This window comes from Leptodactylus fuscus, chromosome 7 (genome assembly GCF_031893055.1).
Source record: "Leptodactylus fuscus isolate aLepFus1 chromosome 7, aLepFus1.hap2, whole genome shotgun sequence".
NCBI classification, from domain to species: domain Eukaryota; kingdom Metazoa; phylum Chordata; class Amphibia; order Anura; family Leptodactylidae; genus Leptodactylus; species Leptodactylus fuscus.
The window spans coordinates 121,494,314-121,507,333 of NC_134271.1; positions in this window are offsets into that span (position 1 = coordinate 121,494,314).

The following is a 13,020-nucleotide window of genomic DNA, read 5'->3' on the forward strand; positions in this document are numbered from 1 at the left end:
ACCTAGCAGCCTAGCACAAGGCGCGTACTGTATGTTTATACACCCTCATGTCTTGCACAATAATAGGCTTTGTATTAAGAAGTTTGCAGAAGTATTCTAAGGCTTTGCCAATAAAAATCAGACTGCGCATTCAATGGCGTACAAAGCCAAGATGTGCCCCATAGCGTGAACTTTCTATTCTCTGTAATCCAGATTGTATCACCATAGCATGCAATAAAAACTCCCAGTTTGTAGTGAATAAAAACTGAGATATAGATGTAGTATATAGGGAAACAAAAGGAGGCTGCACCACTGCTGGGACACCACCCTATGTGTCTGTGCTGCCAGTGTGACTGATGGAGGCAGATGTCACCACAATGCTGCCGGCACGTCTGTACCAAGCCCCTTGTTATTTTACTGCCAGTCCAATGGGCCAGGTTTGCAGTGACTCTACCTCAGCCTGATGTTCTGGCAGCACGTCATTAATCTTTAAAGATGCGCTGTCATTGTCCCTTGGGGATGCAAAGAAAGTCACTGCAGGCCACGTGTCCACAATACTGCATCCTGTGTACTAGACACAAACACCACCAACATGGACATGATGTTCAGAGTCCTAATATCATGTTTTTACTCCTGACAACCCCCATAAACTGTGCATCCTATACCCATCAATTCACAAAGACATCCCCATTACTATATTGTGGTAACCCCATTAATCCAATGTAGGGCACAACAATACAGTCTGCAGGTTTGCCCAACTTTGAGCTAAGTGTATGGCCATTTTTAGATTGATTGTAATTTGTTCCTATATTTGGGAATATTTGTTCCAGATTATCACAAAGAATTATTAATGAATTAGCTGCACTGACTTTATTAGATAAAACGGTCACATGGAGCTGTTCACATGAAGTGGAATTTATGGTGTACATCCACTTCATATTCCTCCTCATTTTCTGCCCCCTGCCCCCCATGTCAGAGCTTCGGCTTTGTCTTGCCGATTAGGTTCAGTGATACCTATTTTTTCACTAACAACCTCATTGAAAACAATGGGAGGCAGAATCTGCTGCTGATTTGGGGGCGAAATCTCCCTCAAAATCAGCACCAGATTCCACCGTGTGAATGTATCCTAAGGGTCCTATTACATTGGCCAATAAACTGTACGTACAAGGGGGAGGGACAATTGCATTATAATTCCTCCCCCATGGTGTTTCATTGAATTTTGGCAGCACATCCATGTTAACACAGGGCAATGTGCTGCCGAAAACCCATGTAAACATAGGGAGAACATGCAAACTCCTTGCAGCTGTTTTCCTTTGCAGGATTTGAACCCAGGACTCCATCACTGAGAGGCAACTGCTAACCACTGAGCCACCGTGCTGTTGATGATCTTTTATCTTCATACTGTCTTTGCTTGTTCGCCAGCTGATTTAGACGCAATTTACACCATTTTTAGGAAGGAGTGGCCCAATAGCTGCCCATAAAATAGGTCCTTAAAACTGGATATACTCTTTAGATCAGACCATGATGATTGTTCAGCCGACAGCTGTTCCTCCTAAAGTCCTCCAGTGTATTTTGAGTGGGAATAGTGGTTTGGTTTCAAAAACTGCATTAAAAAACTCGAATGTGTGTCCTTACTAGAGTTGAGCGAGTAGTATTCGATCAAGTAGGTATTCAATCGAATAATCGAATATTGCGGTCTACTCGAATCAAATTTCGAATTTTCGAAGACTTCACTACTCTCTCATCTCTACTGCATGCGTTTTTTTTTTTTTAATGCCTACATTGTCCTAGTTCCTGTCCCACCTCCCCTGCATAGTTTTTGGTGTAAAAAAAGCGCGAGGAAAGTGGGAGGGGACTCGAATTTTTACTGCATTTACCGCGTGGTATTGGACGTATGAGTATTTTGAATACCGTAATATTTGATCGAATACTACTCGCTCATCTCTAGTCCTTACTCTTAAGACCACCCTAACTGCACCTGACACTAGACAGGAGATTCTGGTTAACTCTCAACAAAACTGGTGACAGAAAGTAATTGATAGATAAAAGTTACTGCTGAATATTCACTTCTATTACTGCTGTCAATAGTCTGTATCCTCGAGCACTTAGCTTCAAAATTTCTGGAAAAATAAATTAAAACAATTAGTTTGCTATTAAAAAGTAAGTAAGTTTAATGTAATGGAGACATCGGTGATGAAGTAGAGGGATCAGAATTACAGAAAAGTATAATGTTATGTATATGATTCCACTGAGAAGAAAATAATGAAGTGATAAAATATAAGACATTTTGTAATGTCTAACGATATGAATCTCTTGGGTTCGAAATAATCCCCGAAAAATGGGCGGAAAAAGAGTTCTCTATCGCTTTCCGTTTCAAAATGGCAGACACCTAACGGACACTGTTATAATCAATGGGGTCCGCCCATCTCCATGTGTAACCACTTTTTCTAGCGGACAGGCTCTCTGTCGTTCAGGTCTCCTGACGGACCCCAACAACGGACAGCCCGATGCTAGTGTGAACCTAGTGTTTGAACCAGGACCTGCACTTCTGTATGAGAGAGCGCCTAGGCTGTTGGCTATTACTAGGCTCTGCCTGATTTAATTATATATATACACAGTTCTTATTTAACAGATCACAGATGCCCTCTGCTAATCTGAACAGAAGGAACACTGCAAAATTAGACCCCAGAAAAGAGGGTTTAAGTCTCCAAATAAAAATTATTCACAATTTTTCTAGAGTCTGAAGTACCGGAATCTGCTGCAAAGTTATTGTCATACAATGGGGAGGATTTCTCTCTTATCTACATCAGTTTTCGTGATTGGATGTTATGACCTGGTCTTTGCGGTTTCAGCCTGTTAAGTTCAGGCACGGAGGAATGCTATTTCTGCAGTAGCACTCATGCATGGATCACGTGATGGGTTGCTTTGTGGGTCAGTGCCTAAGGGCCCCTTCACACGGAGTTTACGCTCCGTGTATTCTGTATACGCTCCGCTCATTTTGTTTTGTTCATTTTACACATGTAAAAATACACGTGTAAAATGCAGTTAGCCATTGAGTTCAATGGCATGTTCATATAACGTGTGTCTCATTAGAGGTATGGCCCTGATCAGGACTCTTATTAAGACTGGTGTTCGAAACTCCATTGTTAATAAATCTTCCCCAGTGTTTGATGAATATGGCATGTCTCTAAATGGTCACTCTTTAAGCTCTTCAGACAATGTAGTCTACGCACTTTATTTAGAAATATTGCTGTTTTCTGCCTGAAAACCTCTCTAAAGTTGCTGCCCCCATGTGTCTCTCTTCTAGCTATTTTGCTGTTCACTCCTTGTTACTTGGGAAGTTCCATCCTTAGTTAGATTTAAAATCAAGACAAGATCCCAGTGAATTTTTGCTTAAGAAATCCAGAGTCAAACTTTATTTTGCAACTTGTTGATCAGAATTCCAGGGCACAGGGCTTGATACATTCCCTCCAATGCATTATCTGATTTTGATCTAACTATTATCATTCATAATATGCTGATCTTTCAGCAAGGAATAGCTATAGGAGTGCAGAAGTAGCAAACACTACCAGGCCTTGGAGCCTCAGGGGACCCAAAGACCTATCTAAAACATAAGAAGCCACCAGTATTATAGCTTGTACATGGTAAGTGTTACATATTTTGCCCAAGAGCTTCATGTTGCACCTCTGTCAATAGTAAGAGCATGACTAACATTAAGATAAAAATAGTAATCTACTATATGGGAAGAATATGCAAATCTGTCTCCCAAGATGTAAACAGGGAGACAGTGCCTCTGTTATGCTGCCCTCTATAGCAAGCACCCTGAACAACATGCGCGACTTCTCAGAAGCCTTTAATTGCATGATGCGAGGTTATACCCAAATGAGAAGGTGGTCTCTCCCTAAGGAAAGACATTATCCCCACAATAATCCACTATATTGATAGATAAACTGTACTGGGCCACAGCATGCAGATCAGCTAAATTGCTTGAACTAGACTTCTATGCAGGTCACATACCTTGTAGCATAGTTGTATGATTTATGCTCAGTGTCAGTCACTGGTATAAAAAGTACTGCTCCGGTGAGCATAGACTAATGCAGATACTGGAGTCCTTGCTACTTCTCCTTGATGCTCTTAAGCAGATGTCAGACAGCAGGGAACATTCTGTATCCCTGTGTAAATATCTATAAGCACTCTACCCTACTCCCGCCTTCAGTTCATCCATTAATATGAATAATTCAATTAACCCTCGCTACTTTAGACTTTTATTTCTGTGAGCGGCAATAGTAATGTTATTTCCGAAGGAGGAAGAGTTAAAGAAGTTGTCCCATAAAGGGAAGATGGCTGGAGCTCTCTCCTGCTCCACATTCAACCTGAGCGCCAGAGATAACTGAATTACAGCGCTCAGATATCCCGTCACTTCATGTGACTGTACAGAATCAGCTGTTGCGTGTATACACAGGGAACAGCATTGTCTCTGGCCGTTATACAACTTGTATACAGTCATATCCTGCATTTACTACTTTCCACTCGAAAGGACCATTTACATTTTTCCTGAACTGCACCCCAGAATGGATAGAGACTAGCTGCTATTATGTCTCCCATACACTGCACTAGAGAAAAGATCCCCTATCTGTAATACACACTGAGAATATAAGATAAGATAAGATAATCCTATAATAGTCCGACAGTGGGGAAATTTCAGTATGTTACAGCAGCATAGTAATACAGATACAGGATATACACAGTAATATATTACGGAAGCAGACACACATATGCTGAGAAAAGAAGATATACTAGGAGTCCGTAGCAGCTAAGAAAAAAATGGAAGAGAAAGAGGAAGACCTCATGGTCATCGTCATAATCATTAGTTCTCACTGCGGAGTGATCTTCGCTTGGTCTGATGTAGATTATACAGCCTGGTCGTGGTTGGAAGGAAGGACCTCCGATAGCGCTCCTTCTCACACTTGGGGTGGAGCAGACGGTCACTTACAGTGCTGCTAAGTGCCATCAAGGTCTCATACATGGGGTGGGATTTCTTCTCCCGCATGGAGGTCACCACAGACAGTATCCTTCTGTCACCCACCACCTGTACTGGTCCATGGGGCTCCTCAGGACAGAGCTGGCCCTTCTCATCAGCCTGTCAAGTCTATTTCTGTCCTTGGTTGATATACTGCTCCCCCAGCAGGCCACACCAAAAAAGATGGCTGAGGCAACCACAGAGTTGAAGAAGGCCCTAAGAAGTGTCCCCTGGACTCCGAAGGCCCTCAGCCTCCTGAGCAGGTAGAGCCTGCTGTGGCCCTTTCTATGCAGTGCCTCCAGGTGATCAGCAGCATAAGGGATATTATACAGTACTGAGAAGTATAATTGTGAATCCAGCACTAGGTTTGAACTATAAAACACTTACTTTTATCATCAGCGTGTATATCTGTGCCTTTCTGCCTCTTCATAGACTGTTCTTCATAAACCTTTACCTGATCTCGCTTCAGATCTCCCTCTCATCGATTTTACTAGTGCAGAATATCGAATGAATATAGTGGCAGTGCGCAACATTAAAAGTGAATATTAAGGACCCCATTTTTGATGGAGCCCCCACCGACCTGGCATGTATCACCTATCCTGTGGAAAGACGTCAACTGTTGATTCTGATACAATCAATGACCAAAAAAGATACATGCTAAAGGAAATGGTGTTATTGGGCCGACCAAGGCATGACCAGGACTTCTAGTGGCATCATGTACCCCATGCATGTTATTGTTACATATAGTTACTAGAGATGAGCGAACAGTGTTCTATCGAACTCATGTTCGATCGGATATTAGGCTGTTCGGCATGTTCGAATCGAATCGAACACCACGTGGTAAAGTGCGCCATTACTCGATTCCCCTCCCACCTTCCCTGGCGCCTTTTTTGCTCCAATAACAGCACAGGGTAGGTGGGACAGGAACTACGACACCGGTGACGTTGAAAAAAGTAGGCAAAACCCATTGGCTGCCGAAAACATGTGACCTCTAATTTAAAAGAACAGCGCCGCCCAGCTTCGCGTCATTCTGAGCTTGCAATTCACCGAGGACGGAGGTTTCCGTCCAGCTAGCTAGGGGTTAGATTCTGGGTAGGCAGGGACAGGCTAGGATAGGAAGGAGAAGACAACCAACAGCTCTTATAAGAGCTAAATTCCAGGGAGAAGCTTGTCAGTGTAACGTGGCACTGACGGGCTCAATCGCCGCAACCCAGCTTTCCCAGGATCCTGAATGGAATACACTGTCAGTGTATTCCCGTATACCCGATATATACCCCCGATACCCGTTCCAACGGTGTGCCCCCCCACCTTCACCCCAGAAATACCCTGCAAGTCCCCTAGCAATAGGATTGGGGCTATATACACCCACTATTTTTGCTACTGCCATATAGTGCCATTGTCTCACTGGGAATTCAAAGAATATATTGGGCTTACATATAACTTCAATTCCAGGGAGAAGCTTGTCAGTGTAACGTGGCACTGACGGGCTCAATCGCCGCAACCCAGCTTTCCCAGGATCCTGAATGGAACACACTGACAGTGTATTCCCGTATACCCCATATATACACCCCAAATCCCCGTTCCAACAGTGTGCCCCCCCACCTTCACCTCAGAAATACCCTGCAAGTCCCCTAGCAATAGAATTGGGGCTATATACACCCACAATTTTTGCTACTGGTATATAGTGCCATTGTCTGACTGGGAATTCAAAGAATATATTGGGGTGACGTGCACCCACAATTTTTGCTACTGCTATACAGTGCCATTGTCTCACTGGGAATTCAAAGAATATATGGGGGTTATGTGCACCCACAATTTTTAATACTGGTATACAGTGCCATTGTCTGACTGGGAATTCAAAGAATATATGGGGGTTACGTGCACCCACAATTTTTAATACTGCTATACAGTGCCATTGTCTGACTGGGAATTCAAAGAATATATGGGGGTTACGTGCACCCACAATTTTTAATACTGCTATACAGTTCCTTTGTCTCACTGGGAATTCAAAGAATATATGGGGGTTATGTGCACCCACAATTTTTAATACTGGTATACAGTGCCATTGTCTGACTGGGAATTCAAAGAATATATGGGGGTTATGTGCACCCACAATTTTTAATACTGGTATACAGTGCCATTGTCTGACTGGGAATTCAAAGAATATATTGGGGTTATGTGCACCCACAATTTTTACTACTGGTATATAGTGCCATTGTCTGACTGGGAATTCAAAGAATATATGGGGGTTATGTGCACCCACAATTTTTAATACTGGTATACAGTGCCATTGTCTGACTGGGAATTCAAAGAATATATGGGGGTTATGTGCACCCACAATTTTTACTACTGGTATACAGTGCCATTGTCTGACTGGGAATTCAAAGAATATATTGGGGTGACGTGCACCCACAATTTTTGCTACTGCTATACAGTTCCATTGTCTCACTGGGAATTCAAAGAATATATGGGGGTTATGTGCACCCACAATTTTTAATACTGGTATACAGTGCCATTGTCTGACTGGGAATTCAAAGAATATATGGGGGTTATGTGCACCCACAATTTTTAATACTGGTATATAGTGCCATTGTCTGACTGGGAATTCAAAGAATATATGGGGGTTACGTGCACCCACAATTTTTAATACTGCTATACAGTTCCTTTGTCTCACTGGGAATTCAAAGAATATATGGGGGTTATGTGCACCCACAATTTTTAATACTGGTATACAGTGCCATTGTCTGACTGGGAATTCAAAGAATATATGGGGGTTACGTGCACCCACAATTTTTAATACTGCTATACAGTTCCTTTGTCTCACTGGGAATTCAAAGAATATATGGGGGTTATGTGCACCCACAATTTTTAATACTGGTATACAGTGCCATTGTCTGACTGGGAATTCAAAGAATATATGGGGGTTACGTGCACCCACAATTTTTAATACTGCTATACAGTTCCTTTGTCTCACTGGGAATTCAAAGAATATATGGGGGTTATGTGCACCCACAATTTTTAATACTGGTATACAGTGCCATTGTCTGACTGGGAATTCAAAGAATATATGGGGGTTATGTGCACCCACAATTTTTAATACTGCTATACAGTTCCTTTGTCTCACTGGGAATTCAAAGAATATATGGGGGTTATGTGCACCCACAATTTTTAATACTGGTATACAGTGCCATTGTCTGACTGGGAATTCAAAGAATATATGGGGGTTACGTGCACCCACAATTTTTAATACTGCTATACAGTGCCATTGTCTGACTGGGAATTCAAAGAATATATGGGGGTTATGTGCACCCACAATTTTTAATACTGGTATACAGTGCCATTGTCTGACTGGGAATTCAAAGAATATATGGGGGTTACGTGCACCCACAATTTTTAATACTGCTATACAGTTCCTTTGTCTCACTGGGAATTCAAAGAATATATGGGGGTTATGTGCACCCACAATTTTTAATACTGGTATACAGTGCCATTGTCTGACTGGGAATTCAAAGAATATATGGGGGTTACGTGCACCCACAATTTTTAATACTGCTATACAGTTCCTTTGTCTCACTGGGAATTCAAAGAATATATGGGGGTTATGTGCACCCACAATTTTTAATACTGGTATACAGTGCCATTGTCTGACTGGGAATTCAAAGAATATATGGGGGTTATGTGCACCCACAATTTTTAATACTGGTATACAGTGCCATTGTCTGACTGGGAATTCAAAGAATATATTGGGGTTATGTGCACCCACAATTTTTACTACTGGTATATAGTGCCATTGTCTGACTGGGAATTCAAAGAATATATGGGGGTTATGTGCACCCACAATTTTTAATACTGGTATACAGTGCCATTGTCTGACTGGGAATTCAAAGAATATATGGGGGTTATGTGCACCCACAATTTTTAATACTGGTATACAGTGCCATTGTCTGACTGGGAATTCAAAGAATATATGGGGGTTATGTGCACCCACAATTTTTACTACTGGTATACAGTGCCATTGTCTGACTGGGAATTCAAAGAATATATTGGGGTGACGTGCACCCACAATTTTTGCTACTGCTATACAGTTCCATTGTCTCACTGGGAATTCAAAGAATATATGGGGGTTATGTGCACCCACAATTTTTAATACTGGTATACAGTGCCATTGTCTGACTGGGAATTCAAAGAATATATGGGGGTTATGTGCACCCACAATTTTTAATACTGGTATATAGTGCCATTGTCTGACTGGGAATTCAAAGAATATATGGGGGTTACGTGCACCCACAATTTTTAATACTGCTATACAGTTCCTTTGTCTCACTGGGAATTCAAAGAATATATGGGGGTTATGTGCACCCACAATTTTTAATACTGGTATACAGTGCCATTGTCTGACTGGGAATTCAAAGAATATATGGGGGTTACGTGCACCCACAATTTTTAATACTGCTATACAGTGCCATTGTCTGACTGGGAATTCAAAGAATATATGGGGGTTACGTGCACCCACAATTTTTAATACTGCTATACAGTTCCTTTGTCTCACTGGGAATTCAAAGAATATATGGGGGTTATGTGCACCCACAATTTTTAATACTGGTATACAGTGCCATTGTCTGACTGGGAATTCAAAGAATATATGGGGGTTACGTGCACCCACAATTTTTAATACTGCTATACAGTTCCTTTGTCTCACTGGGAATTCAAAGAATATATGGGGGTTATGTGCACCCACAATTTTTAATACTGGTATACAGTGCCATTGTCTGACTGGGAATTCAAAGAATATATGGGGGTTATGTGCACCCACAATTTTTAATACTGCTATACAGTTCCTTTGTCTCACTGGGAATTCAAAGAATATATGGGGGTTATGTGCACCCACAATTTTTAATACTGGTATACAGTGCCATTGTCTGACTGGGAATTCAAAGAATATATGGGGGTTACGTGCACCCACAATTTTTAATACTGCTATACAGTGCCATTGTCTGACTGGGAATTCAAAGAATATATGGGGGTTATGTGCACCCACAATTTTTAATACTGGTATACAGTGCCATTGTCTGACTGGGAATTCAAAGAATATATGGGGGTTACGTGCACCCACAATTTTTAATACTGCTATACAGTTCCTTTGTCTCACTGGGAATTCAAAGAATATATGGGGGTTATGTGCACCCACAATTTTTAATACTGGTATACAGTGCCATTGTCTGACTGGGAATTCAAAGAATATATGGGGGTTACGTGCACCCACAATTTTTAATACTGCTATACAGTTCCTTTGTCTCACTGGGAATTCAAAGAATATATGGGGGTTATGTGCACCCACAATTTTTAATACTGGTATACAGTGCCATTGTCTGACTGGGAATTCAAAGAATATATGGGGGTTATGTGCACCCACAATTTTTAATACTGGTATACAGTGCCATTGTCTGACTGGGAATTCAAAGAATATATTGGGGTTATGTGCACCCACAATTTTTACTACTGGTATATAGTGCCATTGTCTGACTGGGAATTCAAAGAATATATGGGGGTTATGTGCACCCACAATTTTTAATACTGGTATACAGTGCCATTGTCTGACTGGGAATTCAAAGAATATATGGGGGTTATGTGCACCCACAATTTTTAATACTGGTATACAGTGCCATTGTCTGACTGGGAATTCAAAGAATATATGGGGGTTATGTGCACCCACAATTTTTACTACTGGTATACAGTGCCATTGTCTGACTGGGAATTCAAAGAATATATTGGGGTGACGTGCACCCACAATTTTTGCTACTGCTATACAGTTCCATTGTCTCACTGGGAATTCAAAGAATATATGGGGGTTATGTGCACCCACAATTTTTAATACTGGTATACAGTGCCATTGTCTGACTGGGAATTCAAAGAATATATGGGGGTTATGTGCACCCACAATTTTTAATACTGGTATATAGTGCCATTGTCTGACTGGGAATTCAAAGAATATATGGGGGTTACGTGCACCCACAATTTTTAATACTGGTATACAGTGCCATTGTCTGACTGGGAATTCAAAGAATATATGGGGGTTATGTGCACCCACAATTTTTAATACTGTTATACAGTTCCTTTGTCTCACTGGGAATTCAAAGAATATATGGGGGTTATGTGCACCCACAATTTTTAATACTGGTATACAGTGCCATTGTCTGACTGGGAATTCAAAGAATATATGGGGGTTACGTGCACCCACAATTTTTAATACTGCTATACAGTGCCATTGTCTGACTGGGAATTCAAAGAATATATGGGGGTTATGTGCACCCACAATTTTTAATACTGGTATACAGTGCCATTGTCTGACTGGGAATTCAAAGAATATATGGGGGTTATGTGCACCCACAATTTTTAATACTGGTATATAGTGCCATTGTCTGACTGGGAATTCAAAGAATATATGGGGGTTACGTGCACCCACAATTTTTAATACTGCTATACAGTTCCTTTGTCTCACTGGGAATTCAAAGAATATATGGGGGTTATGTGCACCCACAATTTTTAATACTGGTATACAGTGCCATTGTCTGACTGGGAATTCAAAGAATATATGGGGGTTACGTGCACCCACAATTTTTAATACTGCTATACAGTGCCATTGTCTGACTGGGAATTCAAAGAATATATGGGGGTTATGTGCACCCACAATTTTTAATACTGGTATACAGTGCCATTGTCTGACTGGGAATTCAAAGAATATATGGGGGTTACGTGCACCCACAATTTTTAATACTGCTATACAGTGCCATTGTCTGACTGGGAATTCAAAGAATATATGGGGGTTACGTGCACCCACAATTTTTAATACTGCTATACAGTTCCTTTGTCTCACTGGGAATTCAAAGAATATATGGGGGTTATGTGCACCCACAATTTTTAATACTGGTATACAGTGCCATTGTCTGACTGGGAATTCAAAGAATATATGGGGGTTACGTGCACCCACAATTTTTAATACTGCTATACAGTTCCTTTGTCTCACTGGGAATTCAAAGAATATATGGGGGTTATGTGCACCCACAATTTTTAATACTGGTATACAGTGCCATTGTCTGACTGGGAATTCAAAGAATATATGGGGGTTATGTGCACCCACAATTTTTAATACTGCTATACAGTGCCATTGTCTGACTGGGAATTCAAAGAATATATGGGGGTTATGTGCACCCACAATTTTTAATACTGCTATACAGTGCCATTGTCTGACTGGGAATTCAAAGAATATATGGGGGTTACGTGCACCCACAATTTTTAATACTGCTATACAGTTCCTTTGTCTCACTGGGAATTCAAAGAATATATGGGGGTTATGTGCACCCACAATTTTTAATACTGGTATACAGTGCCATTGTCTGACTGGGAATTCAAAGAATATATGGGGGTTACGTGCACCCACAATTTTTACTACTGGTATATAGTGCCATTGTCTGACTGGGAATTCAAAGAATATATGGGGGTTATGTGCACCCACAATTTTTAATACTGGTATACAGTGCCATTGTCTGACTGGGAATTCAAAGAATATATGGGGGTTATGTGCACCCACAATTTTTAATACTGGTATACAGTGCCATTGTCTGACTGGGAATTCAAAGAATATATGGGGGTTATGTGCACCCACAATTTTTACTACTGGTATACAGTGCCATTGTCTGACTGGGAATTCAAAGAATATATTGGGGTGACGTGCACCCACAATTTTTGCTACTGCTATACAGTTCCATTGTCTCACTGGGAATTCAAAGAATATATGGGGGTTATGTGCACCCACAATTTTTAATACTGGTATACAGTGCCATTGTCTGACTGGGAATTCAAAGAATATATGGGGGTTATGTGCACCCACAATTTTTAATACTGGTATATAGTGCCATTGTCTGACTGGGAATTCAAAGAATATATGGGGGTTACGTGCACCCACAATTTTTAATACTGCTATACAGTTCCTTTGTCTCACTGGGAATTCAAAGAATATATGG